Genomic DNA, 17,600 nt, shown 5'->3' on the forward strand with positions numbered 1-17,600 from the left:
ATAAAACAAGCAGTAAAAAACTCCCACCAAAGACTAGGTGCACTCTACAGAGTTAAACCATATCTCACAGATAACGGCAGAAAAATTACTGCTCAATCCATTCTCATCCCTAAACTACTTTATCCTGCTGCCATTTTGATTAACCTACAACCCACTCTCCTCTCACTCTTGGAACAGTGTTAAAATAATGTGGTGAATGCTGCTGCCAGTCATTGTTATAGACCATATCACTGTCTAGTCCTAAAAAACTTCAAAGGTTAGAGCTAAAGCATTACCTTACACTTTTCCAACTAGTCAGTTCCCACAAATTTATCTATTATCCAGACAAATGCCCAAATTTGAAAAAAAATTTCCAACTTGATAACCCAAATAAACAACAGAAATCCACAGACAAAATGTTACTCTTACAAAAGCTAACAACTCAGCTGGTGACTCTTTGTACTCCTCTTTACAGTCCATAATTTTAACCCCCTCCCTCTCTTTCTAAGAAGCACAGTAAGCAACAGCTCTTTTAAAGCACAAACAAGAGAATACTTAAAAGATAACGCGGCTCTGTATATGCATAACTCCTGGATGGTACCTGTTCTGCCTCTTACTTTCTCCTATTCTTTTCAAGCCCTATGTCCTCAGTTACTGGCCCAAAATGTCTCTCTTGCCATCCACCACTCCCTCTTCTTACTTCTACCGATCCTAAAACATTCTCTCTCTCTCTCTCTCTCTCTCATCCCTTAATACTAATCTCCCATTTACTCGTTTTCTTTCCTGTCAAGTTCATTTCCAAATGTGCTTCATAGCTCATTACATTATGCTGATATTAACTGGCTAGACTATCCTGGTAAACAAACCCAACACATAAATAAAATAAATAAATAAATAAATTAGCCCAGTGCTATAATGGATGAGAAGTTAAGCCACTGTCCAATCTGACTGAGTTGGTAGCAGCTCAGGTGGATATAAAAGATGCCATAAATCAAAGAGAGTAGTGGGTTGCTTTATTTATACATCATAATGCTATATACATTTTTAACATTTACACTTTCCATTTCACATTAGTATTGTCAGAATTGCATTATCAGATAATAATAATATTCCTTATTATTTCTTTTAGCATTTTAGCCTTCCTTCTATTTAAATATCCATCTTTTTATTTTTATCCAACACGTTCATATTCTCTATTTTTATTATACAATAATCAATCACATTTTCTTTCTGCAATGTCCATATTGCTGCAGACAATATTTTGCGACAGTTTTGTAGTCTCCATCTTCTAAATCTGATTTTGCTGAGGCACAGCTGTTCTGCAGGCCACCAAACTTTTAGCTGCATGCATGTCCTCCTGGACTGAAGACACCGATAAGCCAGCTTCAATTGAGGCATCATTCAGAGTGCCAGAACAGTTGCTCACATTGCGATTACTGAAGGTGGGGGCGTGTAGGGTCTATATTACAACATCGAAATCCCAAGTTAGCAAACCCCTGCTTGCCAACCACTAAACAGAAAACTGTCATTTCTGTGAACAGCTACTACAGTGAATTTTTTCTTAGGGGGAAAGAAAGTTGCTTGGCCAGCCAGAAACGAGACAGTATTTCAGACCTGTCAAACTGGGGGACTTTGTCCCCACCCCACCCCCAGTACACCCCCTAACTAAATATAAAAACTCCAAGATCACACTACAGTGGGGAAAAAGGCAAATTCATGGTGATGGCCAAGCAATATTTTTCCCGTAGGAAAAATTTTGCTGTAGTGGCCGTTCATAGAAATGACAGCTTGCTGTTTATTGGTTGGCAAAAAGGCGTTCTCTGACTTCAGTTTTCGATGACGTAATAGAGACCCAGAGGTGTAGTTCTTTGATGTTGGCTTGCAAGGAGTTTCCTGGAGATCAAGGGAAAGTCTTTGTTACCTGACCATGAACCGAGGCCTGAAAGTCGGTATCTACCAGGTACTTGATAAGTAAAGCATAGAGGACCAAACCATTGCTTACCAGATCAACATGGCCTGGGCTGGGAAGAGTCTCAGTCCAGTTCAGCTCCTAGACATCGTCTCAGCATCTCCTCAGCTGGCTCAGAACCTTATGTCTTTTATTTTAGTCCAAATGATTTGCTTTGGAAATCCACAAGGTATTATTGACGAGAAATGTGGAATCTCCTTTAGAAGATTCCAATAACTCAAACTCTGAGGCAGACAAATTAGCTTATGATGGTCATTTCCCTTCTGAGCTAGCCTATTAATCTGCCATTGAGGACATCTTAATCTCTGCTTCACTTCCACAGAATTTATCCTTTTGTGCCAGAATGCATAAAATAAAAAGAGGAGTTCTACTGGTAGATGTAGGAGTGCTCAAAGGTCCAGCCTGGGAACAGGGTGCATGCTACTCCTCCAGTAATGGATGTCTTGGAAGATGTACTTGTTGATGCATCCTAGGAGCCAGATTCCCTTTGGCTGCTCCTTGGAAGCATTCTATAGGGTTAAGCCTTTCCATACATTTTTATATAAAAACTTTTTGGCTGATTGAGTAATTGTCTGTCTGAGGTCCACCAAAAGGTTATCTATAGCTCCATGCAAGAACCTATTCCTATTGACAGTGAAAACACTCAGTAGGTTTGGGAAAACCGTTTGCACAACTGTTTTCAAGTCTTACACTATCAAGCTGAAATTTGCCTACCAGCAACCCCTGCTAGAAAAATTTATATCAGAGCAGGTCATGGAAAGAGATGCAATAAAAGCAACAGATGCATGAACTGCATACCGAGTAGCTCTCCTAGAAATGTGGGTACAACTTGCAGGGCAGCAGTAAGAGTGTCAGTAACTCAGAGACATACCCAGTTAAGGACACAATCTATGACAGACCATGGGAAGGCAGAGCTCCTCAATGTATCTTTAGGCAATGACCTCCTCTTTGGACACAATGTAGAAGGCATCTTTAAAAGAAAGGAGGAGGAAAAATTATGACTACGCAGTTTTTTCAATGCCGGGCACCATAGTCAGAAAAGAACTACTCTAGTAAAACATGGATTTTGTTCTCCAAAAAAGGCAAGAATAAGACTGATAAAGAACAATGGTCATATTTAGGAAAATCACACACACACACACACACACACACACACACACACACACACACACACACACACACACACACACACACACACACACACACACACACACACACACAATACTTGATAACAGGCAGCAGTATACAGTTTGATTTCTAATTGCAATGAAGAATATTGTAACAAATCTCATTCAATTATTTTTGATATGCTTAACCCCATTCCATAAATTCCTGTTACTTTTCCTCTTAATATTCTTCAGGAATTGTGCACAATCAGGTTTTTTAAACTATTATAAACACTTAAAAGCTTCATCTCATTTAAACTTTCACCATCTACCCAATTTGTGATTAATATTTTAAATTCCTTTTTACATATAATTAATCTTGTACCTATTTCAGTAGTTTCACTGTCTATTATGACATCATCTACATATTTCTGCATATTAGTAATTGCATCACACTATTGCCTTTATTCCCCAAATAAGACAAACATATGTATGATGAAGCAAAAAATGCTAGAATTAGAAAAAAGAATGACAAGGGAAAAAACAAAAAAGCAAAAACAGAAGCTTGAGGGCTATCAAGCTTGTTAATTCTAGAGAGAACAGCCATGACTCAGCCTGGCAGGCCCTCCCTCCACCACAGATACCCAATCCCACCCTATCCTTGTCCCAAAACTCATTTCCACTGTCCAGTAAGGATAGAAGGAGGTCTGACTTTGTTTGTAGAAAATTGGAAAAATATAACCAATGATTAGTGGCCCCTAAGAATTCTACAATAAAGCCACATGTTGCAGTTTGTAATCAGGCCAAAAGGTGAGGGCATCCCATAAATACCAGGGGATCAAGTGACTTAGTGTCCCCCCTACTAAGAGAATTGTTGGGACGGCCAGCTATAGAGACAGAGTAATGGAAAAGAGAAAGAAAATTCAGGCTTATTGAAGTCTTCTCCTTTTAACTAGAAAGAAAGACACATGGAGATCTGTCATGGATCTCTTAAAATTGAAGATATTTCTAATCTTTCCAAAATTTAAGACATTGACTCTTCAAAGCATTTTACCACTCCTAGTTCCATACGCCTTTTTTGTCACTTTGGACCTGAAGTATGCATACCTGTATATTCCAACTGCCAAGGATTACAGAAGGTTTTTAAGGTTTGTAGTGGGAGGGAGGCATTACCAATTCACTTCCTTGCCTTTTGCTGGTCTACTCCACCCAGGGTCTTCCACAAATGCCTGTCTCTAGTAATAAGACTGTTGTATTCAAGCAGAATCCCTAGAGGAGATCCACAAGGCCTTAATCTGTAGTCCAACATACTTTATGGAGTTAAGGCATTCCATAAACCAAATAAATTAAAGATTAATGCCATTTTTTTAGGAAGACAGTTAAACACAGAGCTGCAGAGGTCCATTTTTGCTAGAAGTCAAGTAGTCTCCAAGATTCTCTTTATCCAAGACATTCTGGAGAATAAAGCCACCATGGAATGGGCATTCTTGAGGGTTCTGGGCAATGTGGTGCCTTGTATCCTGATGGTGCCTCTAGCAAGACTGCATATGAGGAAATTGCAGTGGTACCTCAGAAATATATGGTGCCAGTATTCTTATCTTCTGTAGACCGGCATTCCTCCCCTCACTTGCATAAGGAGCTCTCATGGCAGACAGGCCAGTTGTACCTCAATTTGGAGATGCCCTTCAAACTGATAGTGACTACACTGTCTCGGACCACAGGCTCCTCTGACTTAGCTTGAGAAGCTTCTTTGGGATCACAGAAAGTACAAGGCACATGGGATCAAAACATGAGGAAGAATGACATAAGTGTGAAAGAAATGTTGGCTGTGACACTGGCTCTGAGTGTTCAAACAAATTTGGGTGAAGGGAACCCTAAAATTCCTTATGGATAATAACACTGTAATGAGGTATATCAAACAAGCAAGGAGGAAGCCCCTCTTACATTGTATGCAAATTCAATATGTAGGCCTCGGGATTGCTCAAGGGGTGGGCATGACTCTCAAGGTAGCCTGCATTCCCTCCCTGGAAAACCTTGTCATAGACAGGTGAAGTAGATCACAAACAAACAGACCCACATACAATGGATGTTAAACAGAGTAATCTGATCAAGGACTGGGTTGAGCCATGAGTAGGCCTTTTTGCCTAAATACAGAACAAGTAGCTAAACTTATCTGATGGAGAACAACAGCTCTGACAGCTTGGAAGATATATCCCTTCTCCCTATGTACTTTCCCTTCTATATTCCTGATCCTTAGGGTAGTTCAAAACAATTAAGGAAAAAGTAATTCTGATAGCCCCCTTTTGTCTTTTGTCTACACAACACTGGTCCTCTCTCCTGCTAATTCTAACAATGGAAAAACATGGAGCATTGCTTCAGCTTTTGGATGTTCTCATCTAGAAGCAAACAACCCATTATATATCCCCAACCTGATCACATTAAGGCCTCTTCAACTGAATGATCATACATTAATCTAATCTCTCTCTCTCTCTATATATATATATATATATATATATATATATATATATATATATTCAGAGCATGTGTTCAGTATTATGAAATAGGATAGGAATCCAAACAAAAGAAACTTCTTTTTGGCAAACTGGGATTCTCCCTCTGGTGTCTATTTTATGATCAAACACTGCTTTTGGCACTGGTCCTGGACTACCAGACCTTTACAAGATGGTCCTATTACATGCTTCTATTGCCATAGCTTACCTTAATATGGACCTCTTGTACTCAAGGTTATCACTGAATTGTTTTCTCTTTCTTTACTTGGAAGATGCTTTTTTTGGCTCCTGTTACTTATATAGAATGATTTCCGAATTGCAAGTACTGATGTGCAGGAGACCCATTTTCATCTCTCTGTCTCTCTCTGGGAGAGGATATCCCTTTGCACCAAAACCTCTTTCAGGTCAAAAGTATTGAATGATATATCTTTGAATCAGACAAGTTACCTCTCTGTGTTTTCCTTTAAGCCTCAGAACAAAAGGGAAAAGAAACATGCAGTGTTTGGGTGTTTATAGATTAGTGAGATTTTTATTTGGATGGAGCAAAGGATTTCTTCACATCCTTGGCTAAGATTAAGGAAGGAAAATCAGTTAATAAGCAAACAATATCAAAACTGCAGGTGCCTTCTGCATGCTACTACTACTCTGCTTATGGTAATCCTGCCCCAGGGGATGGCAAAGCCCATTAAGTCACAGAAGCCATCACAGCATTCTTGTTGGGGGGGCAGTACCCAGCCATTTTTAGACACAACTACCTGGTCATCAGTTCTATATTATGATTTTATTTCCTTTTTGTTAATCAGGTTATTCCCACTGTATTGTGTATATCTAAAGGTTTGCAAAACATATCTTTAGTAATGGGGCAAAAATAATCCAAATTATGACCATAAAATTTAAATTATTCATAAGAAGTCCAGTGATAGGAAGCATGTCAAACTTAAATTAAAAAAGTTGGAATAATATATTCACAAATGCACTAAAGAGCATTTAACCACATGGCTTCTTTAATCAAATTCATTTAGTTCTGCCAGAAAACCCAGGCATCTGAAGCAAAATAAACCTGTTTCAGCAGTAAATCTTCTGGCCTGTAAGTATGGGAGATATGATGGGGGGATATGTTGTTTTTGTAAGAAGAAGTAAATCAGAGCAGGTGCCCTGACTGGGAATATCAGACCGTATTTGGTGGTTAAAGTTCTAGTATCTTGTGTGTATTACAGATATGTTTGTCAGATGTAAAAGCTTGTTATTACCTCTCTATCATATAACCAAGTGCTATTTTTTTTCTGTCTTGTACTTTTCATCATCATGGTATTACTATGACATAGTAATGTGCAGGTGCCATGGCTAGACCTCAGTTCTGTTAGATGGTGCACTGATACAAATAAAGGCTATGGACAACAACACAGATGGGATGGAGCACTGAATGTGATTCAGCTAACTCAGTTTTAATTATCAGCCCAGATTCAGAAGAGACGGGGGTGGAGTGAATGAAAAATCAGTAACTGTTATCATCTTACCAGTGCTGGAGGAGTGTATGTCTTGGAGACTATCATACCATCAGATTCTTTTCTACAGACTAGGGCAATATCACCTGAATCAGCTTCCTGGGTGGGGCCCGGGCGTTGCTTTGTGTGTATGCCCAGTACATATCAAACCTTGAACTGGTTACCTAGCACAGCTCTGAGACTTCTATCTCCAAAACATGGAAAATGACTTACAGTGTGGAACAAATGAGAAAAATGGGAATAACTTACCAGCAACTCACAACCATAACTAGGCATTTCAGTGCCATGTGTGGTTTCTTAATCTGGCAATAACCCAACTCTAAATTGAGGACTAAAAGGAAAAAAAACAACATACAAATATAACAAGCAACTTGCAACATCTATACCCATTGCTCCACTAACATCTTGCTCCTGGGCCGGCTGCCACCTTTGCTCCACTCTAGCTATACCTCTCTAGCACCTTTAAATAGGAATCTTGCATCATGGTTAATTCATGCATACACATTCTGCTGATTAATTAATATGATTCAATATTATATACCGTGCATATTTTTTTAAAAATATTCTTACAATGAATGGATGTCAGACCCTTTTAATGTGGAGCTGCTTTGACTATGGATGTTTTGACATTTGAAATGAAGGAAATTCCTAATAATGAGATACATTTGAGAAGTATGTCACTAGGACGTACAGAAGAAGCTAGGCACTCCTGAAAAAATGAAGTAAATGATCCACGCAAGATGACATTTCACCACCACTTGACCATCCCCAACATTTAAAGTATCAACGATTGGTACAAGACAACAAATGAGTCAGTGGGTCAATGGGATGGGCTTTATGGTGACATGGAGAACTGGAAAAAAAAGTAATGGTTGTAATGGATTTAGGTGGAATATAACAGTAAGAATACAATAATGACTGGGCTGTGCTATATCTCACTGGTGTCACTGATGAAACTTACTGATTTTCTTTCATAATGCACAAAGTGGTTTAGCAATTTATGCAGACTCAGCAACTCCACGGTAGCAGAGGGTGTGCGCAGTAATTAGTAGAGCCAATCACAGTTTGTACAAATCTAGAAAAAAAGCCCAGAAATTTTGATTTGCGTTTAGGGAGTTAAATTAGAGACAAGACCTTCAGCCAATCACCCACAGCCCCCCAAATCACTAACAAGTAGCACTTTTTTTATTAGAAAACTAACACTATTTCAAGAAGAATTGATAGAATAACAAAAAAACCCCAAAAAAAACTAAACAAAAAAAAAAAAAACAAATGGATGCCATTTGTACTTGTTCCAAGAGTTTAATGGAAAAAAATGTCAGTTTATCATAAGAAAAAAGAAGGCACAGACAAAGTGACTAATACGTGATGGTACATAACTCGATGATTTAAGCATGACCTCTGATAACTACAAACTGTTCACAAGTATTAATTTCAGAAAGTGTGAATAGAGCTTGCATACTTATCCAAGTAGAAGTGAAAGTCATAAGGTAAACTATGGACTCTTAAGGATTAGTTTTTGCAGCAGCAGCTCCTAATAATGGGAAACATAGAAGATAGTTGTACGGGTTTGTCTAGTCCTGATCTATCAGTGGACCATTTCATCAAATTTAACAAACCTCCCTCAAGGCAGTGCAGCCTCAGAGGATGAGATATTAAGGAAGGTGGTGAAGGGAGCTTTGGTGTCTGTATTGGGAGGCACTTGTCAACTCTTCATCCAGAAAGTCTTTTTTTTTTTTTTTTTTTTTTAAATTCATTGAAACATTTCTTCAGCAGATTGGAACATGACAAAAGGTATCATACACATACACAAGGTGCTTTAGTCTCATGGCTACTGGAAGCATGTGGGGTCACTAAGAAAGGCAAAACTCCTTTGTTTACATGTTAGAACAATGCTTTAGTTAATTTAGGAAAGACCTGTTAACAATTATGAGATGCTTAAGCATGCCTCATAAGAAGTAGGCAGGTCATGAACTGGTTGGATTTCTTTATAATAATAAAATCATGAGGTAGGTGTTACCAAAAGACACACATTATATTATTGAATGAGGTATAGGAGACAAGACAGCATGGCATTTTATTATGGAGAACCAAGACGGCTCCTAAAAGGCAGCAAAAAATAATTGCCTTCAGATATTGCTTAGTAAAACTTTGCGATATTCAAATCTTCAGGTAAATCATATAACTTTAGGGGTTACAAGAGAAATGGAATAAAAAGGACTTCATCGTACTGGGTGAAGAATTTAAAAGTTTAGGAGTAGACCATGAAAAAAAGATGTTAGTGGAAGCATGGTGGGAGCTCTCTCTCATTCCGGAACAAAAACAGTGTGCTCCCATGAAAGCAAAAGTGAAACAGTGTAAGCAGGCAATCCACGTGGCTGCAGTAAAAAAAATCTAACTAACCAGTAACAAGAACAAGACGGGAAACACGGAGCAGAGAAGTTAAGCAAGAAAAAGGTTGCAAAGATAGGAAGAAAGAAGGGTTTCATTTTAAAAGAAAACAAGGATAGTAGGAAAACATTTCTGCTTTTAAACAGAATAACAGAAAACTCCATTACCATAAGCTTAGTGGAATGTGTGGGAGATTTATTATCCAAAGAGGGCATTTTCCAGTGTTTTGCTCAGGTTTTTGTTATCTATCACAATTCAAATGTAAATTAATATTATGCTTTGAAAATGGCAGACATTGCTTTAGTCATGCTTAATGAATTGCTGAGAACCTCAAAATTAAGTAACTATAGTATATTAAGTTAGTAGCCGCGGTGGTACGGCGGTAACGTTGTTACCTCACAGCAAGAGGTTCTCCCATTTGATTCCCAGCTTGGCTTGGGAGTGCCTTCTGTGCGGAGTCTGCATGTCCTCCCCACAGTTGGGTAGTGTTCGAAAGACATGCGTGCGTAAATGGGCATGCCTTTGTTGAAGGTTGGGCGTTGAGCTTGCACCTCGATGTTTCGTAAAAAAATCTACTGCTAATCATTAGCGGACCGGAGTTCTGCTGTGGCGACCCCTTACCGGGAAAAAGCCAAAAGACAAACAACAACCACATAGTATATTAAGTTAAGAAATACAAAGAAATTAAAAGGCTGTTAAGAGCCCATCCTTATTTATGTGTTCAGAAATGGACTGACACTGTGGAAGAACACTAGGTTGTAAAGAAACGATTAACATGCAGCTCTGTAAAAGATTTGCTGGTAGGAAAGATCCAAAATCTTACAAATCCATTCGTCTGATAAGTAATGCCAGATAATACAGTCGATTCTGGTAGAAGTGATTTGCTGGGCAGGCTTGGATGAGACAAAATAATATGCTTGTGGCAAAGAGACAGGTACATTTTAAATAAATATTTTTGGTTCCTGCTTCAAACGTTTGCAATCAGTAGTGCTCTGGAGCCCTTACTTGATTGTTTTGACATCCCCAGTACCTATCTGGATTATACCTCATGAATGCCTCTAGGGTAGGGCAGGTGATATGGGGGTGTGATTGGCCAATCCCTTGCACTGTATAATGCATCTGTGATGTAAAAAGTGCTGTAGAGTTCAGAGTGTGGTAGAAAAGTGTCATAGTCTGACACAGTTTAAAAGAAAAAAAAGAAAGAGATGCTTTTTTTGTTCCTAAACCCAAGCAAACAGGTTATTTTTTTTGTTTTGGAGGGACACCAGATTAGCTCAAAAAGAACTAGTTATACCTCTGCAGTGATAGGTGGAGGGAAAATTCCCATCCTGATAGGTGATGAAGACTTATTTATGCCCTGTTTTCTTTTCTAAAGCCCAATGATTATAGCATACATGTCACTACAGTAGATTCCTCAGTCCTTGAGCTCCTGCTGTGATAGTCCTGGCACCTGGCTTAGCCGTTACTGCCCCAGGCCCCTCAAACAAGAAATCCCTGGCATGAAAGCAATTAGAAAAATGGGGAACAGGAGATTGGGATGGCCACAGTAGGACACCATCCTGACAACTGCAGATAGGAATGTTTTGTTATGTCAGTGTTTTATCAAGTAACAGACTTCACAATTCCATTGAATATTTTACCAATGACATAGTGCTCCTTGGTTAAACCCTGCTGATGGACATTCCCTCCACTAAAATTAACAACATAGCCAGCTTTAGGTACTTGCAAAACCCATGGCTGGAGGGCCACCTTAATCATCCTTGACTGTGTGGGGACCCCAGAAAAGCTGCTGGTGGTTGTAAAAAAATGAGGAGAAAAATGTACCAATTTCCCGTTTATGCTCTTTTACCTTAACAGGACTGTGATATGACCCTTTCAGGATAAAGCTGATAATAAACATGAGAAAGGTAGGCACTAGCTAGATCAGCAGTCTAGTATGACTGAGCATAGTGCACACTTTGGATTTTATGAAGAGCTAAAGGTTCCAATCTTCAAACATGGTTTTCTCTTTCAGGGAGTTATATACATTCTGGCGGAACACTAGATACTTTAACATTCAATTACATTGCTGAAGAATTCTGCTCAATGCCAAAATAATAGCTGAATAAACGCTCAAAATCAGGAACTTGTTGTAAGTATTACTCTAATTCATTTAAAAAGTTATTGACACCTTTGCATCAATATGCATTTTTGGACAATAAGAACTATACAACTCTGATGTCTTAATTTATTGACTAACTGTAATCCTGAATAAATTACCTGCAAATCAAACTTTTGTATGAAGGACAAAGCAAAATTATGAAGCAAAACCAGGGAAGGTCTCTAAAATCAGGGGCAAAGACAGGTTTGTATTACTCGTCAATGAGATAAATAAAAGTGACTTATCTCTGCTGATGATCTGGTGTGACAGTACCAGTGTCATACATTGTATTACTATTTGCTGAAATAAATACAAAACTATTATTGTTTGGCTTATGCGTATGTGTGTGTGTGTGTGTGTGTGTGTGTGTGTGTGTGTGTGTGTGTGTGTGTGTGTGTGTGTGTGTGTGTGTGTGTGTGTGTGTGTGTAAAAATATCACAGATTTTTATCTGAGCATGCACCCCATAATGCAGGAACACATACATTATTCTTCTAGGCATCAGTCAAAAAATGCAGCTACGTAATTACATTTATAAAATAAGGTATAAAATATATCACAGAACATTCACACACTTAGATCTTCTAGTAGTTTGGTGGCCTTCACTTCCCAGACTAATCATCCTTGACTGTGTGGGGGCACCACAAAAGTTTTGCTAGTTTGGGAAAAATGAGGGGAAAAAATGTATTAATTTTTTGATTACACTCTTTAACCTGAACAACACTGTGATATGACCCTTTTAGGATAAAGCTGATAATGCCCTCTTTTCTTAACCGCACCAATTCTAAAACCAGCCCTGCTGACAAGTGTGTTAACAGAAAGTTGATGTAAGTCATGGGAGGCTGGGGATTGTGTGGTTATTACTACTTTAATTTTCATTGCAGTCAAACCACAGAGGTGTGCACAAGGGGTCATTATATCTTGGGTTTGGGTGGGGACAGTGTAGTCATTGTTTCATTTACTTTTCACACAGTCCTCAGAGGTGTACAAAGAAGGTTACTGTAGTTTGTGTAGGGATAGTTTACTGTCTAGGAGCAACAAAGTACAATACATTATCATTATGTTTTTTTCACTTTCCTCACAATCACACATCAGGTGTGTATATAGGTGGGTACCTTTGAGGGTTAGGGGTGAGGATGCATGCTATCTATATGTATGTTAGCAGTCACTTTAAATACATGAGTGTGGCAGTTTGAACCTCTGCTTCCATTCCAGTCTAACACCAGATGGATGCATAGGCATTGACTGTCTTTTCTGAAATATCAGGGAGGCAGGCTGTATTCCCAGATAGGACCTGTGTATCATCACAGCAATTGTCTCGTTAGTTTATTGTGAGTTCCTATTTTGTCAGCTTTGAACATTAAGCCTTAGGCACAACTTAGGTCTTCCTTGAAAGAAAAAAATAAGACTGAAATTCTTTTCTTAATCATGATTTTTGTTTAGACCATTGTTTGATTAAAATGTTGGGAAATGCTCTTAAACACATCCCAGAGAATCTATAACCTATATAGCTTCTGGAAGCAATTGTTTAATTGAGTTATTTCCTAAATAGCTATTACTACTCTGTCTTGGACAGAAAAGTTCTGTTGAAAGGATGCATGGAAAACTAAAGCTGAACCACAATGAATTTCTTTCCTTAATCATAATTTCTGTTTAATCCATCAGAGCACATAGAAAGTAATGCCTTTTTGAAAAGGCTGACAAGTAAGACAAAATGTGAAGATTGGGGAAAAAAGTAATGTACATGTTATGAGGACACCAAGATGTGGGGAAAGCAGAGATGAGCACTGAAGGATATGGTTGTGTGTGTGTGCGGGGAGGGGGGACTGCCGTAACCGTACAGTAGGCAGTGCCTAGAGTGCAATTTCACCTAAATCCAGCCCTGTACATAGTTATTGTAATGTATCATTCTTGCAACTAAATGCCGCTAACAGTGAATGTCCCTTTTTGATATGGGCCAACATAGTGTGGTACACAGACCTGTGTAATGTAAGAGCATTTAAGCTGCAGATCATTCTGAGTGTACTACTATTAAATGTTTGTAGCATGAACTAAAAGGTTGCTTATTAGGGGTGGCAGTGACAGGGTGATACTTGGACAGAAAGCGCCTAGGGGCCCCTAACTTGACATTGGCTGGGGGCCCCCAAAATGCTAATACTGGCCCTGTGTGGCATCCATGCCTGAGATTTCACTAATGTGAGACATCCATGCCTGCTGTCCCACTAGTCTCATGCTGTGTGAACTGCTGTCATATTTTACAGTTGAGTGAAACTGTGTGTGATATGGTGGCACTGCTCTCACAACTATCACTAATTCACAAACTCTGCACTTATTGGTTCACTCATTCCACTATCAGTACTAGTATTTGTCCAGCTTATCTGGAGTTCCCATTTTCTTTCCTCACTTGTCTTTTCTGGGATCTTACTATGAACTTACAATTACTGCAGTTTCTTTGACTTAGTTATAATTAACAGCTAAGATCTACAAAATATATCTGCAAACCTCTTGCAGCTTGGTGAGTCAACTTACCTAGTCAATATGGAAGTTCAGTCCACTTTCACCCTGTTTTCTCCTAGCCTTATAGAATGTGGTATTATTACATAGCATGGAAAGGGTTTACTATCAAAATTTCGAAACAAACTCCGTCGACTGTACTATCGTTAAACACAGAAGTTTGAAAACAGTAATAGCAATGTCAAAAAAAAATCTAGGAACGGGTTTTAACATGGGTCGAGGTAGGAGAGATGTTTGTAGTTCGGAATAACACTGAACACCTACCTCAACCCATGTTAAAACCCGTTCCTAGATTTTTTTGACATAGATATTACCGTTTTCAAACTTCCGTGTTCGACGATAATACAGTCAACAGAGTATGTTTCGACATTTTGATAGTAAACCCGTGGAAAACTGCTTTATAGCAGGCTGTCAGTTGTCTGGCAGTTGGCTTAGAAGTTTAAGGAGCTGTTAATGAGCTGTTTCCTGTGGTCCAGAGGTACAAGGTTTGATTCCCTCAGCCTCCATTGCCTAACTGTGTGACTCTGAGCAAGTCACTTAACCAGGCACTGGTCCTGGGCTGAGTCTGAAAAAGATCTATGGATATCACTGCTCTACCCTGGAAAACAAATATAAATAAATAAATAAATAAATGTTTGCCAGCAAATAGCTACTGGTAGGTCAGCACTGTACAACCTGTAAAAGGTCAAATATCTTTGTAACTTGGAGATTACCCACTCTACAAATGAGATTAGCAGTGAGCTTTACATCTCAGCATGAACATATCAACTTACATATGATGAGGTTTTCAAGAAATCACATCTCAAATCATCTGGAATCAGTAGAGAAAGTTTACCACAAACAAATAATACATCGCACACACAGCATAAGTTAACATATTTTCAGGGAGTTCCAAAGTTGCACACCATAAGCCTTTCTCATCTGCAAAGTCTGTCTGCACAAGTGTAATGCCATATTAATTGATGGTCTCCATCATTAAGGATACAGATTCTACACTTACTATCCTGGATAAGAACAGGTTGGCAGCTGCCTTCCTGCCACCAGGATCCATAATGATAGGAGGGTTCTCGAGTCCCTCCTAATGTAGTAAGTGACAGGTACAAATAGTGGGCTACAAGTCTTAAGTGCCAAACATGCCTTATCTGAGCCACTCATCCCCATGAAGCATGAGTCACCTCAGAAAACATAAAAGATGAGTCCTAGTACACTTTAATGTAATATGTACTGGGAATCCCTCCGACCCAGTATGTATTTCTCTGACCATTTAATTACAAACCCAGGTTGACAGACCACTCATAACTTAAGAATCTCCACAGACTATTTCCTGAAACTTGGAAATTGGTCTTTGTTATGCCCCTACATAAGGTTGGCCCTATCTTAGACCTTAAAAACAACATTAGCCTAACAGGCCTATTATATAAGGACAGGGAATGCATCATAACAGACTTTTTAATACAGATACTAAATTCCTTGTGCCCTTAATCATTATGAATTAGGCATTGCCAAGGGTAAGTCATGCCTACTAAATCTAGAAAACTTCTTTTAAAAAAATCAGATTAGTGGTGGATGGAGGCTATACAGCCCAAACAGCGTATCTAGATCTAGCCAAAGCCTTTGGCAATATCCTCTATTTAGGCATCATATATGTAGAATATTGTGCATATGTTGTACCTTTAAGAAGTGTTTCAAGGTTGGCAAGTGCATATAAATACCCAGCATGTGCTAGCTTCAGTGCCATTTTTGAGTGCAGCCAGAGAGTTAGCATATATGAGTGTAATAGCTAGTCTGTTTATAAGTTTATCTAAGTTAAAGTTATTAAGCCTCAATCCTGATATTTTTGTACATAATAAAGCTGCTTGAACAGAACCCACATAGACTCATCTATTTTATTCTGATTAGATGAGTGACTTGGTGTCAGAACTGGGATTCCAGAGGCTGCTTTTTAGAGCTACAAGGTACAGACTTAACAGTGAAGGTAAACTAAGAGAAACAAGCACAAAAACGGGCCAGAAACGAACCAAAGGTAATGAAAACTTGCATGAGCAATTTATTGTATTAAAAAGATAAAGCAGATTACAAGGGCACAAACCGCATTATTAAACAAGCAAGGGACACGAAAGGTTTATTAATTAAATGAAATGTTTAAAATTAAGATATTCGATAAAACAATTATCAGAAAAGTGCATAATGGGTTCGGAATTACCTTAGAATTGCAAAATGAGCATGTTTAAAGCAAAACGGGCATGTTTAGAGTAAAACAAGCACAAGAAAAGTATAATGGCCAAGAAAAAAAAGATTAAATGAGCAAAATGAATATAACAAAGTGCAAAAAGGGCACATAAAGCATAAATAAAGCAAGGCAACAAAGTACTGTGTTTTGACATAACTACTACTTTGCATTGTATTCAGGGTATAACAAGAGTTATGTGAAGTATCTCAAAGTGTATAAAACTGCTTACCGTGTGTGTGCTTATTACTGTGCATTTATTCCAACAAGTTTATTTGCATGTAAAGTACAACTACTTTGTAAAGTACAGTCAGAATACAACCATTTCGAAAAGTTTCTTGTGCTGGGTGTGCCTATTTGCAAACTGCCACCATTACAGAGTGTTTCTTGCACTGTAAATAGCTATTTAGCAAAGTACAGCCATTTTGGGGAAGTTTCAGTGTGCTGTGTACTGTTTATTCGCAAAGTGCAGATACTTTGAAATATTTCTTACTCTGAGCTTCTTCTGCCCAATTATTCACACAGTGCAGTTATTTTGAAATGTGTCTTACAATGATGATAAGGGACTTTTACAGTACAGTAATTTCAAGAGTATTACAGTGCTGAGTCTTATTTTATGTTTCTTTCACTGATAAGAGGTGATTTCTTATAGTACAGTAATTTCAGGGGTACTACAGTGTCAGAGAGACTTATTTCCCAAAGTTCCAGTTATTCAGAGGCTTGTTTTGCTATTGGGCTTAGTTACAAATACTGGCATAAATTTCTGGCATATGTATATGTGTGTATGTTCATGCATACTTGCAAAAGCCTTCACTGGTATGTATTAATATGGCAGACAGATTTTGAAAACCCTCACCATTGGAGTTTGATCAGAATATTTCAGAGAACTGGAGAATATGTGAGCAAGAGTATGATATTTTTATACAAGCAGCTCATTCTGATAAAGATGCATGCAACAGGGAATTCATTTTGCTAAACCTACCTGAGTCAGAGGCCATTGAAAGAGAGCATTCATTTGTGTATGTACCAGCAGTATATGAGGAAGAAGGTGAAAACCATCATATTGTTGTACAGGTTGAATGAAGGGAAAACCCTGAGTATTTGAAGTACAAATTCAAGGAAATGTATAACCCCCAGACAAATATTACATTATGGAGGCATTTATTTTACAAAAGAGATCAAAGACCTGGGGAAATGTTTGCAACTTATATAACTGACCTGAGAAACAAAGTAAAAATGTGTCAGTTTGGTGACTTAAAAG

Source organism: Protopterus annectens, chromosome 7.part0, assembly GCF_019279795.1.
Source record: "Protopterus annectens isolate FY-2018-M chromosome 7.part0, PAN1.0, whole genome shotgun sequence".
Lineage (NCBI taxonomy): Eukaryota > Metazoa > Chordata > Ceratodontiformes > Protopteridae > Protopterus > Protopterus annectens.